The 22,421-nt window shown below is 39.3% G+C and overlaps 2 pseudogenes; one reads left to right on the top strand and one right to left on the bottom strand.

Annotated features, from left to right (window-relative positions):
• The first annotated feature begins 9,709 nt into the window (after positions 1 to 9,709).
• On the top strand, positions 9,710 to 16,895 carry LOC116858654 (annotated as a pseudogene).
• Positions 16,896 to 19,739: 2,844 nt separating this feature from the next.
• Positions 19,740 to 21,776, bottom strand: LOC116858653 (annotated as a pseudogene).
• Between the last annotated feature and the right edge of the window lie 645 nt (positions 21,777 to 22,421).

Here is a 22,421-nt window from a genome sequence, read left to right as displayed (position 1 = left end):
CCGCACTGTCTGGTGTTCAGATCTGTGAGTCCAAAAATGTGATTTCAGAGTCAGAAAAAATCAATCAAGAGACACATCTCCTAACTCAATATCATTATTTGCAATTGGAAAGATAGTTGGCACCATAGAAAAACATTTATTCAGTAAGCTTCTCCCTGTTAAGTCTGCTTGTAGAATTACATTAGGGTTCAGAAATTTGACCAGTTACCATATGTTTTAAGAAAGGATTTTAAGATGGTCATTCATCATGCTACTTTATTTTAAAATTCATTTCTTTTTTTAGTCACATAATTGAGCTTTATTCCACAAATTACTTATAGGGGCTTTCAAGGATATATGGGAAAATGTAAGTTAAAAACGTGTTCAAAAGAAGAAAGAAAACTGAAATGTAAGGCATAAAAAGCCAAGACAGAACCTGCAAAATGCACTTCATATGACCTACAAACTTGGTTCAAAGTTGAAAAAGGGAAACGGAGCTAGTTATGCAATTCACAGTGGATCAAGCAACCCCAGCCAGTTCAGTCTTTTCTTGCTACTAACACTGAAGGGGGGCTGAATGTCTCGTGCACGACGTGAATAAATCACTGATTCTGCTCTAGCCCCAGTTTTATTGCAATCACACACTGAGATTTTAAAATCAGGTATCAAATCTTTGGATCAGGAGTGAATTTCTATCACAATAATCTTGCACTATTTTTTCAAATGTCAATCAACGATGTCAATCAGCGTTGTCCTCTAGCACATCATTTCTATTAATACACAAATGGTATGATGTGGTAAACCTTTCTTGAAATAGCGTATTATTTCTGATTATACTGTGCTTGTGAGACACTCTCTTGTCTTTATTGGATTTTATGGATGATTAAAGGCACCCTAGAATGTTCAATATTGTTTTACCTACAACTCTTTAGTACCAACTATATATCATCAATTTCTTTTGATTCCAATGGTTTCAATATAGCAACTGGCTCTGATCCTGTTCTGCAAGCCATAGAATCATTACACTGCTTCATTTAATTAATTAATTTTTTTAAAGATTTTATTTATTTGAGAGAGACAGAACATAAGCGGGGGGGCGTGGGCAGGGCAGGGAGACAGTAGGAGAGGGAGAAGCAGACACCCCACGGAGCTGGGAGCACAATGTGGGACTCGATCCCAGGACTCTGAGATCATGACCTGAGCCGAAGCCAGCCCCTTAACTGACTGATCCACCCAAGCACCCCGGTGTCATTTTAAAGATAAAGAAGCTAAAATCAAAGTGTTTGAGAAATCTGGGGAATAGCATAAAGCATCTGGATTCAAATAAATACTTTCAATGTCTACTTTAATACATTTACACTGTTTTCTTTAAAGATTTTATTCATTTACTTGAGAGAGAGAGAGAGAGAGAGCATGAGAAGGGAGAGGGTCGGAGGGAGAAGCAGACTCCTCAATGAGCAGGGAGCTCAATGCGGGACTCAATCCTGGGACTCCAAGATCATGACCTGAGCCGAAGGCAGTCGCTTAACCAACTGAGCCACCCAGGCACCCTGTCTTTTCTTTTTTAAGTAGCCTTTCAAAAGTAGACAAACCATTTAATGTTTACCGTTAATTCCCTAGACCGACAAACTATTGGACTTTAATATGTGTGTGAAACTTCCACCTTAAAGAAACTAGTTCCTTCCCCCATTATTCTTTTCTGTGACCTTATTCTGGTTGTGTTGGGGCCTCTGCTATCAGCCTTTGTTTCCATGAACACGTACTGAGTGCTTCTGGCATGCAATACGTGAGCTCTGGAACTGGGAGGATGTAATGAGAAAGCCCATTTCAACCTAATAATGATTCATCTAGGTCAGGGCACCCTCATTCTGTGCATGAGACCCCTTCCCTGCCCTACCTCCCTTCATCTCTGCAACGACCCTGTAAGAGGGAGAATATTATGACTCCTGTTTCGTAACTGAGGAGCCTGAAGCATAAGAAGGTGAGTCACATGCCAAGGTGGCATATTTGTTAAACAGTAGAACATGACCCATAGCCAGGCAGTCAGAGGGTAAGCACAGCTGTCCCCCAACTATTCCTCCCTCACAGAGGAGAATGTGGCCCAGCCTCTGTGCATCCAAGTCCTTGGGAGCGATTTGGAACACAAGTTTTTTATACCAATTTCTACCAAAGGAAAATAGGAGCATCATAAAGAAAAGGGTCAAGTTCTTTGGGGAGATGGGGACATTGGAGGAAGTAATTGATCTGCTATGATGTAACATTTTAAGATTTTATTTATTTATTTGAGAGAGAGAGAACATGTGTGAAGAGAGGAGCAGCAGCGGGAAAGGGAGAAGCAGACTCTCCTCTGAGCAGGGAGACCAGCACGGGACTTGATTCCTGCACCCTGAGATCATGACCTGAGCTGAAGGCAGACGCTTAACCAACTGAGCCACCCAGGCACTCCCTTGATGTAACAATTTCATCCATAGTTTTCCACTGATCTATACTTCTTCTTCTTCTTTTTTTTTCAAGATTATATGTATTTATTTGACAGAGAGAGAGAGAGGAAACACAAGTAGGGAGAGTAGGAGTGGGAGAAGCAGGCTCCCAGCTGAGCAGGGCACCTGATGCAGGAATCAATCCCAGGACCCTGGGATCATGACCTGAGCCGAAGGCAGACACTTAACCCACTGATCCACCCAGGCACCCTCTATACTTCTTCATTGTGGAAATAGTATTTTGCTGTACAAGGTTTTTTCCCCCTGAGGCTGAACGGAGGGTTATTCAGATATACCCTATCTTAACTACTAAGGCAGGATTGACCTACATACCATGCATAATCACAATCTTGTTTTATACTATGACTTCATTTGATCCCTTTGCATCTTTTCGCCACACAAATCACTTCATCTCACGTAAACATCATTGAGGTTGGAAATTTCATCTTCTTTTTTCTACAGTTGTCATTCGTTCATTATTATGAATAACAATATGATTATGTTTGCCAATTTTATGCACCTTTAATAGCTCAAGTATTTAACAGTACCTTGTAAAGTTTCTCTTTTTTTTCCATGTGCAAAGATTAAAACAATAGAGATCATACAAACATTTCTATATGTCCTGCTTTCTTAAGAAGCACTATGTTCAATCTGTCTATGACATTACTTTCTGCTTTCTAATGATCTGCTGTGCATATTTGTTCATTCAAAAAAAAACCAAAAAGCCTATTTTACTAAGGAGAATGTCCCTCTTATTCATCTTTATGTCTCCAACTGAGCCTTACACTATACTTGGAAAGAATGGATCATCAATAAATCTTTTTTGAAAAAATAATATGTATTCCTTTAAATATAGAAATATTTTATTGAGTTTATATGGAATGTGCATGGTCCCATTAAGAAAAAAATAGTCTTAGAGTTTCTCTTAAGCTCTGTTAGTAAGAATGGCTCTTGTCTCTTTAACAATCTTATATTAAGTGCATTTTGGGTTGTGTTTTTCTCGACTCTGATTTTTCAGTCAATTTGATTGTATCTAATTTTTATTCCAAATTCCATATGGATCTCATAGTGCTTATCATTATCAATGCTGAGGATGTACATGTGTTAATTTGGCACAGAGTGTGACCTGTCATGAAAAATAATTTTATTTGAACTGTCCCCTGAAAAGGATCTCATTCTCTAACTCTAGGGCTTTGGTCATGGAATTCAAGGGAAAGAAAAATTCCCAACCAGAAATGTATTTTTCCATATTCCCCTTACCACCCAGAACTTAGACTGTGAAGAACTGAAAGTTACCTTTAAAATAATCTAAGTTAAGCCATCCTTTATTACATGCAGGCTGTGACTTAGGTAACCTGCTCAAGGTCAGACGGCTGGCATCTCGTGAATCCCTGTAGAGGGCTGGCCGCACCTAGCACCAGCCAGCTGTGCCCAGGGCCCGAACTGATGCTTCTCCTCTCCTCCAACCTGTGGTCCCAGCACAACCCCTCCTTTCTGAAGGTTGCCTCAACTCTCCCCCGCCTTGGACCATGGTCTGCTCCTATATATACACACACATACACATTCAAGGTTCTCTATTATCTTTGAAGAACTCTATAGGACTTCAATTACAATCATAATATGAACTAGAATTAGAATTCTGGTTCAAGAACAAAAATCCATGAGCACTTTAAATGAATTTCTCCATTGCCTTCTAGGACAAGTACACTGAGGAGCAGTGTTTGGCCAGTATATGGCCATTCCTTAATTGAAGCTACTAATTCCTTGTGGTCCCTGTTTAGGAGTTATTAAGATTTTATTTTTCTACTTGTCTGAATTTGTTGCCTGTTTTTTGTTGTTGTTATTGTTCAGTTGTTCTCTTCGTACTTCCAGTTTGAAGCCTCAGACCTTTCTTCCACCCAGAAGAAACTTCTCCTACAATGGCTTTTAAGATTTGCTTCCATTCACTCTTCAAGATTGCTCTTCCTGGGACTTAGAATTTCTCCCAGGCTCTGTTGGAAAGAACAGCCCTTACTCCTCAGGCAGCGTTTTACTCTGTGTATTTTGGGGTTGTTTTTCAATCAATTTGATCCCATCTGATTTTCGTCTTTCAAAAATGTTTTTTGGAATATTTCACTGGGACTTTAGGATTAAGGTACAGTGCTCAACTATCTTGGTAGGGCTGATCTTCTGATGGCATGTGCCAGCTCAACCATCCCAATTGTGAAAATACTGAAATGTTTTATACTGGTTGGTAAATATCTATTTCCCTGAAGCCCCATAATCCCCTGTTTACTTTCCCTAGAAACTCCTCCCCAGACTCCAAAGGCTCCTCATGATCCAGCAGCTAAAATATCAATACAAGGCAAAGGAGGACATCTCCAGGGCTGGCTCTGCCTCTCAGAATAGCATGCATTCTGACCCATCATGGCCTCCGTCCTGCTATTTTTAGTGTTTTGAAAGATCAACCCTGAGTATTGAGCTATAAATCAAGTGGTCACATTCTGAAGCAAATTTTACCAATGATAAATTTATTTCATTCATAAAAGCTTAAATAGGGGGAATTGAAGGATGTATTCAGAATTGCTGAATGATTGTTTAATTATCATTTGCTTTCTAAGAAATGAATGATATCTCTCAAAATGTATGGTAGGGCAGTGGGAAGTAGTCTTCAAATTATTCAGAAAAAACCATGAAGGAATGGAACTATAGTCATCAGATTCATCCTTTCTGTTGGTCTATTTGGAAGCCGGACTCATGGAATACGTCACTAGATTTGAAACAGTCTGAGCTTGGTGCACCACAAATTTAAAATGGCTTTACAATTTTATCTACTGCAGTAGGAAAATGCTCAACTGACTCTCCCTTCCCCATCTTTTAATAACACTCTAAGCAGATATTATTGCTTTCCACTCAAATTTCCAATATTTATAAGCCCATAATGAATTCTTCCTAATTCATATTAAAGCTTTGAAATCACACCCAGTTCAGCACTCTTGTCTTTCTGTGGTGTCCAGGCCCAGACCCCCGGGCCCTAGAGTGGGGAGGAGTAGAAATATGCTCTTCACTATTTCTTCCACTCTCCTTTCTTGCCTACGGGGTCCAGCCGGTCTCCAGAGTGGAGCAGCAAAGGAATAAGGAGAATATTACTAATAGGACAAAGTTGTCCTCAGATTTGGTAGTATCAGAGTCTTGATGGACAATGCCCTGAAGGCACCAGGTACCCTAGTGGAGGCTCTGTGATGAGGTACATGCATGACTCCTTTCGTGGGGGAGCCTCCCCACTGTCTGGTCCCCTGATAGAGGTGAGCTATTCTAGTTGACCTTCCAACTCTTCCTTAGAGTCTGTCCATGAAGGGAAACCTTATAGACCTTTGTTCTGGGGTTCCTTCATCTGGGGAACCTCTCCATTGAAGAAGGTGCTGGCAAGATGCTTCAAACTGATTCCCTGTTTAGATCTCTTTATTCAGGAGTCCTGCTGACCTTTCCTGTCTCCATCATGAGCAGAAGAAAGCAGATTTGGAGTAAGATGGCTGGGAGGAGAAACAGACCAGAGTGAAGAGAAGCCTGTCCTATCACCTATTCAGGAAACACCAACGCATTAGTTCTGTGTGGCCTAGAGGACTTGTGGAAGCCAGTTAGGTGTGGCCTCTCCTGTGGGTCTCCCATTTCAAGGCACACTGAGAGTTGGGGACACATCCACTGGAGGAGGATGTTGGGAAAAGTCCACTGGGCACTGACCACAAGACCAGGGAACTGGGGATGGGAATGTCTCCTGCAGGGATGCCCAAAGGACCCACATACGCACTGCAGGAGAGAGACAGTATTTGATGGCAACACAGGGGTCATCAAAGGGTTAAGCAAAGGTTATGAGGAGACTAAATTCAGTAGAAAACTATTGCGCTCCTTTCTTCTGTTCTCTACTGCTCCCTAGGGCATAGAGCAGAAAAGGAAGATGGGATAAAGAATGAAAAATCAGATATGCCCTATCTCTAAATACAAGATTTTTAAGTCCAGACTTGGTTAGCACTAGAAATAATGAGGTCAGGGATACTCAGTTAGATGTAGCTTGTAGTTTTAAACATGAGTTTAAAAATGGAATTATTTAGTTTTTAAGACTGAATTCAATTAAATTGAACTTTTAACACTCAAGAGTGATTGTATAGATATGTCTCAGATCTAATGGAAGAATGAAGAAGGAAGATTTGCTGGAGCACATTTAGAGGCTATGATTGGGGAAAAATTAATTTCATGTTGTTTCTCACCCCAAAGTTTTCCATAAGCAGTTAATGCACATTTCTAGAGATACTTGTTAAATACAAATTAATTAGGCAGTGAATCAAAATGAGAACTGATTCAGTTATAAGTAACTTCATGCATTGCTTGGACTGTCAGTTACATATATTGATTGTATTATCAATGCCAACTGCTGTTCATTTAGTTTAATACTCTGATTTGTGTTTGGTTAGCTTTAGCCTCTAATCGAAGAGACAAGAGAACAAAACATTTTTCTCCCTTTCCTCTCATTAACAAATGTCTGAGTTTGGGCCCTGGAAGGACACAGGGATCATTAACACATCTTTTTCCCTGATAATGAGAAATGTCTCACACTTTGAGTCACTGGAGAGATGGTTTACTTAATGAACTTTTATTTTTAGGAATGTCTGAGAAGTTCAAAACTTGCAAACTGATTGTCAAGTGCAAATAAGAGACTGAAAACTTTTGGATGATGCAAGACAATCAAAAGTTTGCCTCCAAGTCCTGCCCTTGGTGCTAGAAAACATAACTCCTGAAAAACATGATTGCTGCTCCTGAAAACCATGATCTTTATCTGATGCAAATACCTTTACTCAAGATATCCTTATGAGCAAGATAGGAAGACTTATACATGTGCAAGAATTCTAGAGGCTTTAGGAAGAGTGTCCCGTTTACATGGCATCTCAGCTCCGGGCTAGTTGTTTTTTCTAGACTAACCCCAAATATGAATGTATAAAATAACCTAGATTCTGCTAACAGCATTCAAAGATCCAGAAAAAAAAAAGAAAGAAAAGAAAAAGAAAAATTGCAAAATAACAAAATAATTCTTTTTCTTAGTAGACATTTCCTATTGCTTTCTCTAGAAGGTTGATTCCTTGGGCATGTGTTTCCATTGGATCATGTTAGGTTTATTATCAGTCATTATTACTTCACTTCTCTAATAAGCTTAGAGTTGACCAGATGCTGCCCAGGTTTGTTTTGAGGGTATAATAAAAGTCTTACTTGCTGAAAATACCACCTTTGCTATTAAAAATACTAATGGATCAAGATAATGGTTTCTAGAAATTTGGATCAGAAATCATAAATTAGCTTAAAAATTGGGGGAACTAAACAATTTTTTTCCTTTAAGATTTTATTTATTTGACAGACAGAGATCACAAGTAGGCAGAGAGGCAGGCAGGGCTGGGTGGGGGCAGACTCCCCGCTGAGTAGAGACCCTGTTGTAGGGCTTAATCCCAGGACCCTGAGATCATGACCTGAGCTGAAGGCAGATGCTTAACTCAGAGTCACCCAGGCGCCCCAGAACTAAACAATTTAATGGATAAATTTTAACTCTGCCGACCAAGGACATGATTTAAAAAGCAGCAACAGCACCAGGGACAACCTTTAGGTACTTTGCCGTAATTTCATATGAGTGTGTTTTAATATCAAAAGTTGAAGAAGAATATAATCTAACAATAAAAGGACAGTCCTGTAAATTGAATAAACTTTCCATCATGAGACATGTGTCCCACTTTTCTTATTTTTCTCATAGTGAGAGGTTTGCCACAATCTAGTGTCTCCAAACAAGATAATACCAAAATGCATAAATATTGAGAAATAACATTAGACACATGTTTCCTTCTGTGTGGTTCCCTGTACCTTTTAAAACCTGGCCTTTCCCTGGTGACTGGGCAGAGAATGAGGCAGGCATCTTCCTTATTCCCCCTCGTGATATGATAGCATTCTCCCTCCACCCTCCTTAAAACCCTAAGGCTGTCGGATTGCATAAACCCTGCCCTCCTCAGTACTGCTAAACAGAGACTCCAGCGGTCTCCTCCCTTCTTTCATGTGAATTTTACTCCCCAGTACTCCATCACACTCGCCAGGACTACTAGCCAGATACACAGTACATAAAACATAAACACTTGCTCTATTAAATGCTTTAGAAATATTCATTCCTACCATCATCAGAATAACTCCATGAAGAAGGTAATATTAGTATCCCCATTTCACAGCAGAGAATACTGAGGCTTCAGGAGGCTGAAAAGTTCAGGAGAGTTGGATTCTAGCTGAGGCAGACTGGACCCAGAGTCCATGCCCTGGACCATGAGCCGAGCTACCTCCCGGGTCCTGGGAACCCTCTCCACCCCAACTCAGTCTCTCACTCACGGGGTTTTAGCCTAGGACTTGTCATCTATAGGGCCAGTCTCTTATCTGAAACCCTTGGGAATCAGATTTTTTTAATTTGAAAAGGCAGATCCATTATAAATTTGGAATAGACATGTGAAGCACTTGTGATCAACACAATCCTTCTCTGCACCAAAGCATGAATATTCAGACAGAGTGGTAAGAAATAGACATGAAATGATGACCTCATGTCAGTGTTTGTCACCAGATTAATTAGACACAAACCTCTAGGGTTCTAGTTTTTGGAACGTCAGAATCTGGACTTGTACTAAAATCTTGATATATCTGATCACTGACTCCTGCCTTTCAGGGTCACTTGTTCTAGAAAACCAACAGCATGTAGTTTCTCACTTCTCACACGCTGGGATTCTTCACTGTCCTCCTCACCCAGCTTAAATGCCGGCACCGATGATTCTAATCACTTCTTAGACGTGAAGTTGAAGTTGGAAGAAAAATCATGCACTTGTTCTTATTATTTTTGTTAATGGTTACTCTACCCATCTATCTGTCATTTTTTATTATTGGTTATTATATGCTACTGAGTTCTAACCATAAATTAGTTCTTTTCCTTCCTTATCTTTACTTACAGCTCCATATGGTAGGTAATATTGCTTCCATATTTAGAGAGGAGTGATCTGAAGCTGGGAGAGGTTAGGTAAGTTTTCCAAGATCAATGGCCAGGATTTGTTCTCCGAGATTTCTGTTTCACAGCCCTGTGCAATGATTCTCTAGGACTCTGCTTTCCTGTCATAGAAAATAGGCTCTCTTTGGCTTATGCTCAACACATTTACTGTCGTTGCTATCTCTTTTCAAGAAATGATATGAAGAACAGAAATAAAAACCAAATGGCCCTTAGAAGAATAACAAAAGATCTCATCAAAGTAATAGTGCAGTTGATAATTCAAGCTCTCCACAGTGCTGGCCTCCCTACTGGTCTCATTTCAAGCAGCTGTACTCCCCAACTAATTTTCTCATCACCTGTCTGGCCTCAGTGGGCTTATTGGTGGGTGTACCTGGGCACTAAGCAGTACAATGAGGAGAGTGAAAAGAGCGTTAGGTATGGAATCAGGCCTGAACTTCTCTCTCATCTCTATGACTGAAACTCCCTGTCTTTTGTATAGCTTCAAAATAAGCTGGATGTGGGAGAGGCTGTACGAACAGGGAGTCCATAGGAAATCTCTGTACCTCTCTGTCAATGTTTCTGTATACCCAAAACTTCTCTAAGAAATAAAGTCTACTTTTCTTAAATGAGTTTAATCACACTTAATGTATAAGGTTAGTGCCTGTTAGATGTCTGAGAATAATAGTTCTCGTTCCTTGCAATTTTCTTTCAAAGAAAATCAGGTTTTTTGAAAAGTCATGTTGATTTTTCTTTCTTCAGCCCTTTGCCCCAATTTCTTCTTTGTCAACCATTTTGTCACTGAATGGAAGAGTGGTTTAGTTTCCTTGGACTGCCATCACAAATTCCCACAAAACTGTTGGTTTTATTTTCTGACAGAAATGTATTCTCTCACAATCCTGGATGCCAGAAATCTGAAATCAAAGTGTTGACATGACTATGCTCCCTCCCAAAACTCCAGGATAGAGTCTTCCTCTGCCTTTTCCAGCCTCTGGTGACTCTGGGTGTTCCTGGCTTGTGACAGCATACTCAAATCTCTGCCTCAATCTTCACATGATCTTCTCTTCTTTCTCTGTTTCTCCTCTAGTGTCTATTTTATCTTATTTATTTGAGAAAGAGAGAGAGAGGGTGAGAGTGGAAATGTCAGAGGGAGAAGCAGACTCCCAGCTGAGCAGAGAGCCCAATGTGGGACTCGATCCTGGGACTCCAGGATCATGACCTGAGCTGAAGGCAGTTGCTTAACCAACTGAGCCACCCAGGCACCCCACTCCTCTGGTGTCTCATACAAGACCCTGGTCTTGGGGGCGCCTGGGTGGCTCAGTGGTTAAATCCTCTGCCTTCGGCTCAGGTCATGATCTCAGGGTCCTGGAATCCAGTCCTGCATCAGGCTTTCTGCTCAGCAGGGAGCCTGCCTCCTCCTCCTGTCTCTCTCTGCCTGCCTCTCTGCCTACTTGTGATCTGTCTGTCAAATAAATAAATAAAAAAAAAAATCTTAAAAAAAAAAAAAAAAGACCCTGGTCTTGGATTTAGGGCTCATTCAGGTAACGAGAACATCACAGGATGAACTCGTCTTAGCTAAGTCTGTAAGGACTCTTTCCAAATAAGGTCTGGTTCTGGAGGCTAGAATGAGGACATAGCTTTTTGTGTGTATGTGTGTGGGGCTGGAGGGTTACAATTCAACATATTACAGAAGGGAATGAGAGCTCTTTTGTTGTGAGGTTCTCACAGATAAGCAGCTGGGCTGTGATGGTTGAGGGCCTGGATGATCAGTTTTCAGGCAGAGAAATTTTATCTACATCCTGAATGACTGATTAACACTAACTGATGTCATAAAAACCTTATTTGTCAACTGTCACATTTATTCAATAATTTATAGCCTTAGGATATCCTGCAATTTTATATAATTTAATTCAGTAATTTGATTAAAGAGTATCTTCTACACAAAAGACCAAAATATAGAAAAACTTTCAGTTTAAGTGGATATAGAATAAATGGAAGTAGCTTTCTTTAACACCAAATGAGTATTGTTAAAAATAATTTATGGGGATGCCTGGGTGGCACAGTCATTCAAGCATCTGCCCTCTTCATTCTGCTCTCCCTGCTTGTGCGCTCACTCTCTTTAAAGAAAGAAAGAAAGAAAGAAAGAAAGAAAGAAAGAAAGAAAGAAAGAAAGAAAGAAAGAATTATTTTGTTTTGAAATATAGTTGTTTCTAGTTTATGAATTTATATGCCTTGATCCAGAATAAATTTAAAGCAACTTACAGAGAAATGTAAAATTCAAGCAAACAGTGTACACTAAAATTGTAAGCAATAGAAGAAAGAAGCACAGAAATCGGGTGGGTGGGTGGTGATCAATGGAGGCATAAATGGACCTAAAATATATACGTCAATCGCAAATACACACACACACACACACACACACACACACACACACACGCTTGCTAACGGGAGCAAGAAATTTGGCCACTCATTTCTAACAGCCAACACAAAAAGAAAAGTGTCTTTAAATTCACTGATTACAGTGGCACCTGGGTGGCTCAGTGGATTAAGCCTCTGCCTTTGGCTCAGGTCATGATCTCAGGGTCCTGGAATCAAGCCCCACATTGGACTATCTGCACAGCAGGGAGCCTGCTTCCCCCTCTCTCTCTGCCTGCCTCTCTACCTGCTTGTATTTATTTATTGTCAAATAAATAAAATCTTTTTAAAAAAATTCATTGATGGGGCGCCTGGGTGGCTCAGTGGTTAAAGCCTCTGCCTTCGGCTCAGGTCATGATCCCGGGGTCCTGGGATTGAGCCTCACATCGGGCTCTCTGCTCAGCAGGGAGCCTGCCTCCTCCTCCTCTCTCTCTCTCTGCCTGCCTCTCTGCCTACTCATGATCTGTCAAATAAATAAAAAAATTTTTTTTTTAAATTCATTGATTACAGTCTCAATAAAGAAAGCACAAACCCATTGTTAGTTTAGGTTTCCAAACTAAGATTGCAGGGGATCTTGTTCCAGAAATTTTGATAAAGGGGACACTTTGACTTCCATGAAAACCAACAGATATCTGTTGATTTTTCTACTCAAAGACAGTTGACCTTTGAACAACACGGGGGTTTGGGATGCCAACCATTTGCACAGTTGAAAACTCAAGTATAACTTTTGATCTCCAAAACTTAAGTACTTATAGCCTGCTGTTGACTGGAAGCCCCACCAATAACATAAAGTCGATTAAAACATGTTTTGTATATGTATTATATACTATATTCTTATAATAACGTAAGTTAGAAAAAAGAAAATGTTATTAAGAAAACACTAAGAAAAAGGAAAATTATATTACTGTACTGTAAAAATTTGCATATAAATAGACCTGTATAGTTCAAACTTATGTTGTTCAAGCGTCAACTATAGTTGACTATTTGCTGATAATCTACTCTAGGCATATTTGTATATTACTCATTGACAGTAAATCCAGAGAATATAAACAACTTGCCCAAGGTCACAGATCCTGGGTGTCATATCCAAGATTTAGGATTCTTAGACCATGATATTCATTGTTCCTTCTCATTCCTCCATTGGAAACAAGGTACTATTTTCAATTTCCTTTCTATTCCTTTCTACCTGCCTCTTTTCTATGGAATATTTTGCTACATTGTGTTCATTTTTTGGTTGAGTCTGAGCAGTGGAATCCCTAGCTATGCAAACAAATTCTGCTTTGTTGTCCTCTTTTCTCTACCTCTCATTAATTAAACTCTTTGCAATTAATATATGAAATCCTCAGTTTGATAGTTTGTAATGCAATTGTTTAGAAGGCTTATTTTTTCCCAAAGATAAATTCTAATTACTTGAATCAATTTGGGATGTTCTTTGGTCCCTTGAGTATATTTTAGAGATTGTTGGGTCCACCTAATAGAACTGGAGGGGTGGGGTTGGGCACCTAGTTTAAGATCTTCCTCTGTTATGCCTTGGCTCAAAAAACGTATCACTCTCAATTTGTTTTGATCTTGTGGGTTTTGGAAGCATTTTCTAAATTTCTCTTTATATATTGGGCCCTGAAAGTTGTAGGGGACACATGAAAAGGGGGAAGAATATAAATCCTAACTGAATATCCTAAGAATTAGCTAAGATAGAATAATTGGAAATTAGAACTGGTAGAAAAATGGAAGATGTCTAGATCTTTGTTTTAAAAGCTAATTTATAGAGAAGTGGATTGTGTCCAAGTTCTTCGTAGAAAAAACTCCAGGTCTCCCACCCATTCCTGTTTCCAGACCACAGCAGGCTTTCATCGCTCTTTCTCTCTCTCTCTCTTTCTCCTCTCTGCCTTTGTTTTTTGGGCATAATATTTCTCTCTCATTAATTCGCCCTCAGACTATTTAAGTCTAAAAACCCCAGCTATTGTTCCACCCTATTCTCACTTTCTTTTTCCTCGTATATATCATATTAAAATTCTACAAATATTTGAAGCGTTTTTGTCTCACCCTGTTTGAAGGAACCCCTTTGTCTACACCTGCCTGCCTATGTGCTCTCTGAATCATAAGTTACTGTCTTTTGTTTTTTTAATACTTTTCATTTGTATTCATGTACCTATTTGTTTACTTGCTTAAGGTTTGTTTCCCTCTCAAGACTGCAAATTTCCTGATGATAGGGATCTTGTGTACCCAGGTTTTTTGTTCATTTCTTTGTACCCAGCTCCTGGCACTCAATAAATACATATTGAATGGATTAATTAATTAATTAATTAACCTCAGAGTAATAGAGGGAGATATAAAGTTATTTCTTTATCCTAGGTGGCGAGTATCATGTGATACTTTTTCCCCCCTCTAGAAAATTGGTTCTCAATGGGTAGGTCATTGAACATTTCTCCTCCAGAAAACATTTGTCAATGTCTGGAGACATTTTTGGTTTACACAGTTGGGGAAACTTTACTGACGTCTACCAGCATCTAGTAGCAGGGAAGCTGTTAAACACCCTTCAAGGCAGACAACAGATCCCCACATCGGGGTTATCTGATCTCAAATGTCAGCAGTGCTGAAGCTGAGAATGTCTGGCCTAGACTTTTATCTATGTAAGAAATTATTATTATTTAACAAAACCAGATTCTCAGAAAATATTAGAAATAATATTAAAAAGAATCCATTTTTTTAATGAGAAATCAGATGGCAGGATGGATTAATGATGATACCTATGGCACTTTAAAACTTGAAGCACAAATTCACCCATACCTCCAAGGTCACAGCCCTGCAGTGGCAAGAGTCTTGAACCTTCAAGAAGTTTGAACCTTGCTGTTCCTTTCTCTGCAACATTCAACATTCCAGGGCTGGGAAATGACTCAGGAATCGTGTTCCCATTTTCCAGCTTTCTGTTCATTATTCCTTATCTGAATTCTTTTAGCACTGCAAACAGAAATTCTATCAGCTAGACCCACAAGCGTGTGTAATCAGGGGGTTCATAGCCCATTTCTTATGTGGACAGAGAAGCATCCCTGATCTCCTTCCAGAGATAATGGCTGAGAGGAGAGCTGATCTCCTTCCTACCAGCACTGACAGTCATACTACTTCAGAAATACTAGTGTCCAAAATAGCATGTTGTCTTTTAGTGCCTGTGTATTTCACCAATCTCAATGTATTTCACCAATCTCAAACCATCCTTAATGCATGTTCCCATTTCTGTTTGCTGGTAGCCAGTGCAGATGCAAAAATGACGCCTAATAAGAGAGGGAAAAGCCAAGTATTAACTTTCACTGTTTACACCCTATTGAACTTCTGTACAAAAATCCAGTGAGGTGCTTTCACCAGGACTGAGAACAGGGGAAACACTCAAGTCTAAGAAAAAAGAAATCTTTGACCCAAGAAACATAATGGCTAAGCGAATTTAATGTAAAGGGTTGTTTTGTAAAAGACTTTTTCCTAATAATCACTGTTGAAAATAATATTCCAAGTTCACACCTTGCACTACAGGATTCCGTGCAGGGATTCTCCCATTAATGGCATTTATTTATGTCTTAGTCAGTAATACAGGTCAGACAACATAGAGATAAAGAAGAGGTGATCCCTAAACCCCACAGTTATATCCCATATCTGAGGCTGTTGTGAAGAGGAACACAAGAGGTAAAAATAAAAACATTTATTTATGACTAAAACAGAATTTTGTCAAATTTTAAAGGAACCACGCATTGGTTATTTGAAATTAACCCCCAGTAATCTTATACGATATAATTTTTGTTCAAGTTTATTTTGTTATAGAACACATTTGAGATTTGTAATAATAAATGGAAAACTGAAAAACATTAGTAATATATTTGATCATTTCTTTAGGCATCCTAGTGTGTTTATGTTTTTCTCCTCAGGAGTATTAAAAAGTAGAATCCTACATCTCTTGTGAAAATCAAGAAGGACAGAAATCTCTACATGCACCGTGAACGCCGACTCATCTCACCCTGCAGTCCAGCAGCTCTGCAACCAGAACATGACCCCATCCTGCCTGAAAGCTCCCTGCTCGCATGGATCCCGGCTGGTGCTCTACACACAGTTAGGCTCTGGTCTGTCCTGGCTGTGTTTGGAATCCTCCTGGTGCTGATTTCCTTCCTGCATTTCAAACCAAGGTTCTCCTCGCCTCTCTGGCCTGTGCTGACTTCCTGGTGGGGGTGACCATCACACCCTTCAGTACCGTCAGGTCCGTGCAGAGCTGCTGGTGCTTTGGGCCAAGTTTCTGTCCCTTCCACACGTGTTGCAATGTGATATTTGGTTACTCTTCTATCTTCCACTTGTGCTTCCTCTCCATGGACAGATGCATTGTTGTTACTGACCCTCTGGTCTATCCTAGCACATTCATGGTGTCTGGGTCAGGGATGTGCGTCCCCATCTCCTGGACCCTGCCCCTTGTCTACAGCGGGGCCGTGTTCTACGCGGGTGTCTGTGATGATGGGCTGGAGGAACTCTCTAGTACCCTCAACTGTGTAGGATGGTGTCAGAGAGTTGTAAGCCAAAACTGTGTGTTGATAGACTTTCTAGCCTTCTTTATACCTACCCTTATTATGGTAATTCTCTCTAGCTATCTTTTTCTTGTGGCTAGACGACAGGCTTAAAAAGATTGAACATACTGGAGGCAAGACACAATCATCCACAGACGGTTACAAATCCCAAGTGGATAAGAGAGAGTAAGTCACTAAAACCCTGGGTATCATGGTGATAGCATTTATGATTTCATGGGTACCATATAGTACTGACTCATTAATTGATGCCTATATGGGCTTCATAACCCCTGCCTGTATTTATGAGATTTGCTGTTGGTGTGCTTATTATCATTCAGCCACGAACACTTTGATTTATGCTTTATTTTACCCAGGTTCAGGAAAGCCACCAAAGTTATTGTGAGTGGTTGGGTTTTCAAGGACAGTTCAGCCACCATAACTGTGTTGTCCAAACAAATGTAAGCAGTTGGACTGAAGAAGTTAAAGAAATCTTTACAATTTCCAAATGAAATGAATTTTAAAAATCAACTAGGACTTTTCATGAGGAGAAAACAAATTACTCTTCAAATTTAAAAGGGTAGATCATCGTGTTTCCAGTCATGTTAAGATGTGCGCTTCTGGGGCTCCTGGATGGCTCAGTGGGTTAAGCCTCTGCCTTTAGCTTAGGTCTTGATTTCAGGATCCTGGGATCAAGCCCCGTATCGGGTCTCTGCTCAGCAGGGTGTCTGTTTCCCCCTCTCTCTCTGCCTGCCTCTCCGCCTACTTGTGATCTCTGTCTGTGTCAAATAAATAAATAAAATCTTAAAAAAAAAAAAAAAAGATGTGCGCTTCCTTGTCATTTTTCCAAAAGCATGCAATTTCCTAATAAATGTTAAATTCAGAGCTAACATTGATGAATATTGGCCAGGTAAAGATAACTTCTAGGTGCCAAAGTCATCATATTGTATTTGAGAACAATCCTATCAGTTGACTAAAGAAATAAAAAATCCAGGAAGCATCCTAATTCCTAATTTTATTGTGGTATCATTTACCTATAGTTTTTTTGAAGTCTTCAGATCATTGTCCATAATTTCCATTTAATAAGGCTTAAAATATGGAAGTTTTCCAGATACCATAGCCCTAATATACTGTTTCTTCAGAGATCCTAAAACTGAAAAGGTTTCCTACTCTTAATCCCTTCCATTTAAATCTAGTCCTTAATGTGTGTTTACTGCATTGGGCCTAGCACTTTCAAACTTTTCTTTTAGCTCTGTCCTACACAGATCAGGTCATGGTTCTGTTCAGATCGTATCTCTTCCACACATCACTCTTCACTCTGAGCCGAGAGTCACTGTCTTCTTTTTCCAGCCTCAGTGTCTGAGGACTAATAGTGAGACAGAGATGTCCCTTTGCCCTTCCCTCCCATCTCCTTCCACAGGAGAAAATAGACAAACACAACAGATTCTGTTTTATATTTCCTCAAATATTCCTGACCACAAAAAAAATAACTGGTAAGCAAGCTAACAAGAAGCTTGCTTGTTAAAAATAGAACCAGACAAGGGAAAAGATTGGTTCTAGAAGGCTAGCTTGTAGAAAACCTAGTGAAGCCTAATGGATCCACAGGATAGGAATTTGCAAGGCCCCTAATTCCAATACTGCTCATCCCCGGGGGCCATTATGAAATTCTGCCTTTCTGTCTTCTGGTGCCCTGCACTGTCATGCTCTGCATCCCCTTTTGTTGACAGAATCTCAATATGGTCCATTAGATTACTTAGTCCCCTTGCCTTGGGTAACATAAGCTGCCAGTGCCCTACCTATACACCCTCGCCGGAATTGCTTCAGTTGGCTTGACTTCCAAACGTTTTTATTTATTTTTATAATATCTACTTTAACATATTTATTTCCTTTCAAACATTAAAACAATAAAAATAAATTACAAAGCAAATTCCTCACACCCCACACCACATACACGCTGTCCATTATATATAAAGTTACATTTTGTGAAAGCATATAGAAGTATATCCATGTATGAAGACATATATCTATTTAAACAGAACTCGATAGTGCTTTTTAAGGGCTTCAAAACATTCTCATACTCTAATTGTTATTAGGTATTTTTTATCCTTCTAATATTTGCCCACTTGCTATATGAAACACTGCCATACTTTTATTAGCATTTTTGAGTTTTTTTGTACATTTGGCATTTTAGTGAATTTGTTAGTCACACTTTTTTTCCCCCATAAAATTGCCTGTTTATTTGTGTAAAGAAGAGTTATGCTATGCCTTACCTTCTGTAAAAGGCCTTGATTTTTTAAATCCTTAACCTTTCCTTCACCATGTGTGCTGCCAATAGTTTTCCCAAATTGGCTTTCCCGCCTCCCTACATTTGATTTTGTTTTCTTTTGAAATTTTAAAATTTAAATTATGTGCACAAATCTATAGGGGTTTTCCTTCAGGATTTCTTCACTGAAAAATTGTAAAATATTTTCTTCGAGTTTTCTAACATCTGAAAGAAATAAGTTTTGATTCTGTGAATGAGATGAGACAAGATGTTTAACAACATCTTCCAAAGAGCTATATAACCTATCACTATTTCTTGAATAATCCATCCTTTAAACAAACCCATAATGCACTTTTTTAAGTCACCAACAATACACTACTTTGGATAGTGTTAATAAAGAAAATAAAAATGACAGAAGATCTCCTTCCACAAAGGCTGGAAAGTAACACAACACACCTCATAGGAGGACAAAATCATTGCATAAAAATACAAGCACTAGTGTGGAAATTACACCATTGCCTCATAATTACTCCAGAAATATCTCCAAAGACATAAAATAGGGGTCTGGTTCTGAGCCTGAAGTGGCTGTTGCGTATGGTTCAGAGACCTCTTAGGAGCTCCAGAAAGACCAGACCCCAAGAAACAGCTGCTTAAAATGGAAGCCAAGTACACCCATCCCAAGAGGACAGGGACTATGAGACTTCCCAGGGAATACAGAACCAGGAAGCCTTTGAAGGTGACACAAAGATAAGCTTGAAAGGGAGACTTGGAGACAAGAAATAATTAACTGACACAGCAGGAAAGTGTGCAGATTTGGGGAAACTAGAAAATATAAACTTTGTGTCAACCATTGTGTAGTAAGTACATTTCTATCAAATGCTTAAAGATGTTTACCACACTAAGAAAATAAGAGCATAAAAATCATGCCTCTGAAATTGAGGAACCATTGTTCCTCCTCAGTTTTATGGATCATTACCATGTACTGTGATTCATGTCACACGCATTGAGAAATTCCCACTATATCTCCAAATTCTTCAACTTGAAATTTAGGTTTTTTTAGAAAATAAATGTATAGTTGATTAACTAGCTTTTAACACTTACCACTCATAATGAGTTTTATTGCTCTCCTAGACCAAGAGTAAAATAAAGCATAAATCAAAGTATTTACAGCAAAGTTATAATAACCAAACCAGCAAAATATCTCATCTGCTCAACATGGATGAAGGTGTTACAAAACCCCCAAAGGAACGAATGAATGAGTCAATGATACACGGTAACTACAAGATCAAAAATGCTGTGATAACCAGGGTTTTAGCAACTTTTCTCTCTTACTCACCCTGGTTTTGTATGTCCCTGAGGCTTCCGCTTGGCTACTAATGTTTTCAATCTTTATAAGCTGTTTCTAGCCACAAGAAAAATATTACTATACAGAATCATCATAACAAACGTAAGTGTGAAAAACAATAGCAAATTTATCAGAATCCAAAATTGATTTATAACAGGCCAACAACTCCCTACACAGTTGAGGGCACTAGAGAGTCCCTCTAGCCCATCATCATAGACACCTGTGTAGAACACGGCCCTGCTGTAGACAAGGGGCAGGGTCCAGAAGATGCTGACGCACATCTCTGACCCAGACACCGTGAACTTGCTAGGATAGACCAGAGGGTCAGTAATAGCAATGCACCTGTCGATGGAGAGGGAAGCACAAGTGGAAGAGAGAAGAATAACCAAATATGCTCTGTGAGGCTGTCTCAGGCTATGGGCTCAGAAAACCTATGCTGCCATTTCTGCCCTGTGGTCTTCATGCCCACTGAGTTCTATCCAGGGAAAGGAGAAAGAACTTCACCTGCACTTGGATCTTCTTGTTAGTTTCCTCACAGAGTAACCAAATGCCACATCACAGTATGTGTGGAAGGGACAGAAACTTGGCCCGAAGTACCAGCAGCTCTGCACGGACATGACCGTGCTTAAGGGCGTGATGGTCACCCCCATCTGGAATTCAGCACCAGCCAGAGGGTGAGGAGAACCTTGGTTTGAAATGCAGGATGGAAATCAGCACCAGGAGGTTTCCAAACACAACCAGCACAGCCCAGAGCCAAACAGTGTGTAGAGCACCAGCCAGGATCCAGGCGAGCAGAGAACTTTCAGGCAGGATGGGGTCACGTTCTGGTAGCAGAGCTGTTCAGCTGGGCGGGAGGCACGAGTTGGTGCTCACGGTGCTGCCCCAAACAGCAGGTAAACATAGAGAAGTTGTGCCCTCGCTCTATCACACAAATAGAGCAGTTTCCTATTTCCTGAAGGCAGAGGAAAGGTCATTTACAACTGCCTACCTTTGTTATAGTTATATCTCCATGGCCTGTCACATATATTAATTTTAATCTCTGAACATAGGGGGTAATATATTCCATTTAAATGCTAAACAAATCTTAGCTCTAATTAATTATTACCATTATTTTTCTTATACTTTAGAATACACTGGAAACAATTTTCTAAATCCAGTCATTTAATTTCAAGTAAATCTTTTGAAAATTCGCTAGTGCCAAAGATGTCTCCTTGCCTTACAAATTATCAATAATCTTTCATCACCTGGTCTTGATACAGGGTTATTCCTCTTTGTCGAAGTGAGTGAGATGTGTGTGATTTGTTCTTTATCAGTTACCTTTTATTACACCTCCCCTAGACCGTCTGAGGACTAATGATAAAATCCCTAGGAAGCACAGCAAATGCCATACCCCAAATCATCTAAAATGGAATCTCTGTAGTGTACAGTATGAACAGGACAAGAAACATATTTAATTATCTCCACTTGAGATTTGTATTTTGATGTAGCTTCTATACCAAAACCCACATAGATGATTTCAAAAAGGAGAAAGGTAAAAATACCCTCATTCATAAACAAAGATGCAAAAACCCTAAACAAACTTTTACAAACTAAACCCAAATATAAAAGGATGATATACCATGATTAGAGTCTATACCAAGAATGAAAGTTTGTTTTAAAGTTAGAAAATCAATTATTGTAACTCACCTTCATAAAAGATTAAAAATTTACAATCATCTGATGAAATGAAGAAAGGCATTTGATAAATTTCAAAATTTATTCATTACTAAAAAGAAAAATTCTTAGTCAACTAAAAAAATAAGATCTCTTGTACCTAGAGAGGTCTAGACAAAAAGGGCCTATTACATAGTATATGTAGATCAATAATGATATTTGAGAGTATTCTCTTCAAAATAAGTAAAAAGCCATAGACGCTTTAGTAAAAGATTCAGGGGCCATAAGATGCCTATAGATCCGCCTGCAGTCCAATCATTCATGTATGCATTATTTATATTTGTTTGTTTATTAAGCACCTATTTGTGCAAGGTCTTCAACATACAAGAATAAACACAAAATATCTTCCTCCCTTAGGGGGAGTTTCCATGTTAATATGAGAGACAGACATAAAACAACATAATAATTCACAGTGCCTAAAGCTAAAATTAACACAATTAAAAAGTGTAAAGTGAGAAATGATATCAACAAATAATATAAGTAAGATGAATAAATAGAATTCACTGAGAATATAAATTTAGGGCCAGGTTTAGAAGGATGAAGGAAGGTACTAAGGTCAAGAACAGGGAAAACTTTCAGAAATTGTACACAGCTTTGTACATCCCAATAACTATTTTACATCTTTCTCAGAATTTGGGTCATAGCTCTTATCGTATGGCTTTTAATAGTC

This window comes from Lontra canadensis, unplaced genomic scaffold (genome assembly GCF_010015895.1).
Source record: "Lontra canadensis isolate GAN:19392208 unplaced genomic scaffold, GSC_riverotter_1.0 scaffold141, whole genome shotgun sequence".
Lineage (NCBI taxonomy): Eukaryota > Metazoa > Chordata > Mammalia > Carnivora > Mustelidae > Lontra > Lontra canadensis.
Note: the sequence above shows the minus strand (reverse complement) of the source record. Positions and strands in the feature narration are given on the sequence as shown.